The 6,000-nt window shown below is 40.4% G+C and overlaps 1 pseudogene; it reads right to left on the reverse strand.

Moving 5' to 3' along the window:
• Positions 1-2,077: 2,077 nt before the first annotated feature.
• LOC100138009 (upstream-binding factor 1-like protein 1) lies at positions 2,078-3,388 on the reverse strand (annotated as a pseudogene).
• Positions 3,389-6,000: the final 2,612 nt, after the last annotated feature.

The raw sequence follows: 6,000 nt of genomic DNA on the forward strand, positions 1-6,000 counted from the left end.
TAGTTGAAAACTTCCCTAAAATGGGGAAGGAAATAATCACCCAAGTCCAAGAAACCCAGAGAGTCCCAAACAGGATAAACCCAAGGAGAAACACCCCAAGACACATATTAATTAAATTAACAAAGATCAAACACAAAGAACAAATATTAAAAGCAGCAAGGGAAAAACAACAAATAACACACAGGGAATTCCCATCAGGATAACAGCTGATCTTTCAATAGAAACTCTTCAAGCCAGGAGGGAATGGCAAGACATACTGAAAATGATGAAAGAAAATAACCTACAGCCCAGATTATTGTACCCAGCAAGGATCTCATTCAAGTATGAAGGAGAAATCAAAAGCTTTTCAGACAAGCAAAAGCTGAGAGAATTCTGCACCACCAAACCAGCTCTCCAACAAATACTAAAGGATATTCTCTAGACAGGAAACACAAAAATGGTGTATAAACTCGAACCCAAAACAATAAAGTAAATGGCAACAGGATCATACTTATCAGTAATTACCTTAAACGTAAATGGGTTGAATGCCCCAACCAAAAGACAAAGACTGGCTGAATGGATACAAAAACAAGACCCCTACATATGTTGTCTACAAGAGACCCACCTCAAAACAGGGGACACATACAGACTGAAAGTGAAGGGCTGGAAAAAGATTTTCCATGCAAATAGGGACCAAAAGAAAGCAGGAGTCACAATACTCGTATCAGATAAATTAGACTTTAAAACAAAGGCTGTGAAAAGAGACAAAGAAGGTCACTACATAATGATCAAAGGATCAATCCAAGAAGAAGATATAACAATTACAAATATATATCCACCCAACATGGGAGCACCGCAGTATGTAAGACAAATGCTAACAAGTATGAAAGGAGAAATTAACAATAACACAATAATAGTGGGAGACTTTAATACCCCACTCACACCTATGGATAGATCAACTAAACAGAAAATTAACAAGGAAAAAAAAAAAAAAACATGTATCTATAAAGTTCACTAAAGCAAAGCACAGTAAAATGAGCTATGGCAATAAAAGGCGTTAAAAAATAAATAAATAAATGTTCACTATAGATCTGATTAAAATAAATAAATAAATAAATACAGGTCCTCTTAAATCTCACTTTAAAACCAAATGTCAAGTATCAACAAACACAGATGTACATAGTGATTTGGCTGTTTCATTACTTTGTGTAAAAAAAAAAAAAAAAAAAGTAATGTCATTCTGCTACATAAAAATTCCCAAACAATTTAGTAATCTATGGACTAAAATGCTTATACAAAACACCTGTTTAATACAATCACATAACAGAATGCAAAAAACCAAGTCTATGGTAAAAACATGATTCCTTACAATCTTCAGCATGAGGAATGGGTTGGGGCAAAAACCAGAAGAAATTTAGATGTGGCCTGGAAAATTAGTGCCATTGAGTCAAAGGATGATGGTTTTAAGGAAAAGCTAACTCAAATGGAGCAGTTTTAAATTTTAATTTATAATTATTGAAATCAGTAAGAAAAATCTCACTGATAACTCAAAGAATAAATATATATAGAGAAATACTGCTGCCCACATGCCCATCCTTGCTTCCAAGATAAGGAAGGGCCAGCCCCTCACCTCAGAGAGAAGGGACAGAGACAATTTTCTTAAAGGCAAGTCTCCTACTTCCAGTCAATCAGATCTTCCCTCCTCAGCTCACTGCCTGAGTCCTGAGGGAAAAGGTCACAGAGAAGGGGGGGGTCACAGAGCCCTGGAGCCCCTCACACGTCTGACAGGCAGAGGGTGAGGAGAGCAAACCTTCCCAGTTTAGGGAGCTCAGTCTAGTCCAGGGGCCCCACAGCCCAGTCAGCTCAGGGTTTATTCCACGAGGCGTCATTGCATTGACTTTCTGTCGAGGTGAATGTGGGGTAGATGGAGAGGCCATAAATTATAGCACAACATCCTTCTTTCCAACAGGTCCCACTTTGTATGAAGAAGGAGAAAAAGAAGGAAGACAATGAAGAGGCAATAGAGAGAAGGGCCCATGGACTTTTGCTGGAAAGTTCTTTGTCCCTTCAGGTTGTGAAGCAAAACTCAGTTTGAATCCTAGTCAGAGGAGTCCCCTGAGGACAGTAAGCTGGAGCTGCTGTCCTCCAGCTCAGAATCTCCATCTTCATCCTCAGTGCTGGGGGCTGAGGAGCTGTTGCCTGCCTCCTCTTCCTTGTTTTCCTCTGATCTCCCTGAGGCAGGACAATGTTCTCCAATCGAGTCTGATGTTTCTGACTCCTCAGACTGAAGCCCCGGGTCCTCTCTAAGTCTTCTTTGCAGATTCCCTGATGATGGGGACTGCAGACCCATCCTTCTAATCTTGGGGTTTGGGCCCCTCGTCATGCTCATGTTCTTACGCTTGGCACAAGTCGCCTCTCTGTAAGCAGCATATTCTTCAGGAGACAGAGTCCTGAGCCAGAGATCAAGGTCCACCTTGTACTGTGTCTGCAGTCCCTCTGCCTGCATCTTATAAAGCTCCTTCTGGTCCTGGGGTACCCGCTGCCAGCGTCTACTGATCTCCACCATGCGCTCCCTCGGGGGCACCACTTTCAGCTCCCTGCTCGACCAGAGATCCTGGTGGAACTTGTGATAGCCATTCATTGGGGGCTTCTTGGGCTCTCCATGGAATTTCCACTTCATGGGTAAATTGTTTTCTGGGGGAGGCTTCACTTTTTGCACATTTTCCTGAAACTTCTTTGGCATTTGCTTCGACTTCCTTTGGGGACATCAGGTTTCCTGGAGTTCTGGACTAGTTCAGGGTGCTGTTCTCTGAACAGAACCATTTTCTCCTGAAACTCCTGTTTCTCTTTCTGGAAATCTTGACTGTATTTCAGCTTGAGCTGTTCAGGCAGCTTCTTGTATTCTTCAGACAAAACCTTGGTCAGCTCCTGGTTGCTCATCTTGGGGTGTTTTTGGATGTACTGAGGTCTCATCTCTTTAAAAAAGCAAAGGTAAGCTGTCAGGGGCCTCTTGGGTAAATCAGGATGTTTCTTGTGGTTTCTGCTTTTGGAAGGATTGTTAACATTTTCCTTAGCTTCCTGGATTATTTCTTTCAAAGTGCAAAACTTTCTCAAGTTATAAGAAATCTCTAACCATTTGAGTTTGCATTTTTCCCCAGAAAAATCTTTAAAAGCTACTTTTTCCCAGTCCACCATTGACTGGGTCGTTTTGAATGTGCGCCTCTCATTGGATGGAATGCTTTTCTCCATATATTCCAGTAACTGCACAATGTCTTCTTTGGACCAGTCATCTTGACTTTTAGGCAGCACCATTTCTAGGTCTTTGGGACAATTATATGGTCCTGGAAGTTCAGCCATCTCAGCAGAATCTCCAGCATCTGCACTCTCAAGATTCAGCAGGTTAGTGTGATGATTCTGTGAAGAAAGAAAAAGAAAGTTACTCTCCTATGTGACACATGAGAGAAGAACATATCACTTGGGATATGTCTCTTCTATCGTTTTATTTACCCTTAAGAATGTAAATGAAAACTGGCCTAGTCTGAATTGAGATTCATGTTGAACATTATGAAGGTTCCTTTGCAGAGTTAAGTATCTTCAGACCGCATTCACTCTGCCTTCCAATTTCACCAGAGAGTGTTTTACATATAAAGGAGCAAACTAAAAGACTGGCTACTCACTCAAGGGACAAAGAATAAGAGAAAATGAAGGGAGTTAATAAAAGTAAGTGCCTGAAAAGCAAAGGACTTTAAAACAGCAATGGCAAACCACAGCACATGGATAAGAATGGTCAAAATCCCAAAGACAGCCATCACCACATACTGAGAGGATGGGGAGAATCAGGAATTAATTGATGAATTCCTGATTCATTGATGAATTCCTGATTGAGGAATTCATTGATGAATCAGGATTCATCATCAATTGATTCACTGATGATGGGAATTCAAAATAGTACAGGCCTTCTGAAAGACAGGACAAGGGAATGGCAACCCACTCCAATATTCTTGCCTGGAGAATTTCATGGACAGAGGAGCCTGGTGAGTTACAGTACATGTCATCACAAAGGGTTGGGCACAACTGAATGACTAACACTTTCTGAAAGGCAACATGGTGGTTTGTTACAAAACTAAATATCTTCCTACCATGAAATTCCATAATCATCTTCTTCTACATTTGCCAAAATCAGGTGAATCCATTTAGAAAAAGTGCAGATGGATACTTCTTGTAGCTTTGCTCATAACTACAAAACTTGAAAGCAACCAAGATGTCTTTGATAAAGAAACCCTGGTACATCCAGGCCATGGAATAGTATTCACTGCTAAAAAGAAATGAGTGAGAAAGCTAGCAAGAGACATGGAGTATAGTTGAATGCATATCACTAAGTGAAAGAAGTTAATATGAAAAGGATACATACTTCATGAGTCCAACTATAAGACATTCCAGAAAAAGAAAAATGTAGAGTGAAATAATCCTTGGTTTCCAGCAGTTAAGGTTAGAGGACTGATGAACAGGTGATCACAAAAGATTTTTAGGGCATATAGCACTTTCATATATTATACGGGGAGTACCTGTCACTATACATCAGTGTAAAACTAGTAGAATAAACAACACCAAGAATGAACACTAATGTAAAATCAGGAACTTTGGGTGACAATGAAGTATCAATTGTAATAAATACACCACTCTGATACATTATGTGATAATGGGGAAACTGTATGTGTGTGCCTTTGTTTTGAGGAGGCAGGATATATATGGGAACTCTTTGTACTCTGCTCAGATTTAATGTGAATATAATCTCTTGAATAGTAACACTCCATGGATTCCAGAGAATAGCTACATTCTTCTTCCTTTTTATTAATTTATTTTGATTGGAGGATGATTGCATTAGAGATTGTATTGGTTTCTGCCATACAACAATGTGAATCAGCTATGAGTATAGAAAGAAGTGTCCAGGTGGCCATGGACTGAATGTGCAACTGAGATAATAATTGATATGATTCATCGAACAACAGAAGTGCCATCGAAGATGAAGACAAGTGTAAACGTGTTTATGTAAGAGTCAAAGACTTGAAGGGCTAAATATTTCTTTTCAGATAACATCAATAGACATTGTATTAAGGCCTATTAAATACAATTGATTTTATTGGGCTCCAAAATCACTGTGGATTGTAGCAGCAGCCACGAAATTAAAAGAAGCTTGCTCCTCAGGAGAAAAGCTATGACAAATTTAGACAGCATACTAAGAAAGCAGAGACATCATTTTACTGACAAAACTCCATATAGTCAAAGCCATGGTTTTTCCAGTGGTCATATATGGATGTGAGAGTTGGACCCTAAAGAAGGCTGAGTGTTGAAAAATTGATGCTTTCAAACTGTGGTGCTGGAGAAGACTCTTGAGAGTTCTTTGGACTGCAAGGAGATCCAACCAGTCAATCCTAAAGGAAATCAGTCCTGAATATTCATTGGAAGGACTGATGCTGAAGCTGAAACTCTGATACTTTGGCCACCTGATGTGAAGAACTGACTCATTGGAAAAGACCCTGATGCTGGAAAGACTGAGGGTGGGAGGAGAAGTTGTCTATGGAGGATGAGATGGTTGGATGGCATCACTGATGTGAAGAACATGAATTTGAGTAGGTTCTGGGAGTTGATGATCCTCAGGGAAGCCTGGTGTGCTGCAGTCCATGGGGTCGCAGAGAGTCAGACACAACTGAGGGACTGAACTGAACTGATACTCCTAAAGATTTTTCACATTTGGAAATATGTAGATTCCAAGTTAAAATGCAAAAGAGTGCTGGCCCTTCCCTGGTGGTCCAGTGGCTAAGACTCCATGCTCCCAGTGCAGGGTGTCAGGGTTCAATCCCCCTCAGGGAACTAGATCCCACAGGCCACAGCAAAGTGCTCACATGCCAGGACTAGTAGTTCATGGGTGGTGACTAAGTGTTTGCATGCCTCAACCAAGTATCCCACACATCTCTAGCTAAGAACCAGAAAATACAAGTAAATAAGTGAAATTTAAAAATA

This window comes from Bos taurus, chromosome 29 (assembly GCF_002263795.3).
Source record: "Bos taurus isolate L1 Dominette 01449 registration number 42190680 breed Hereford chromosome 29, ARS-UCD2.0, whole genome shotgun sequence".
NCBI lineage: Eukaryota > Metazoa > Chordata > Mammalia > Artiodactyla > Bovidae > Bos > Bos taurus.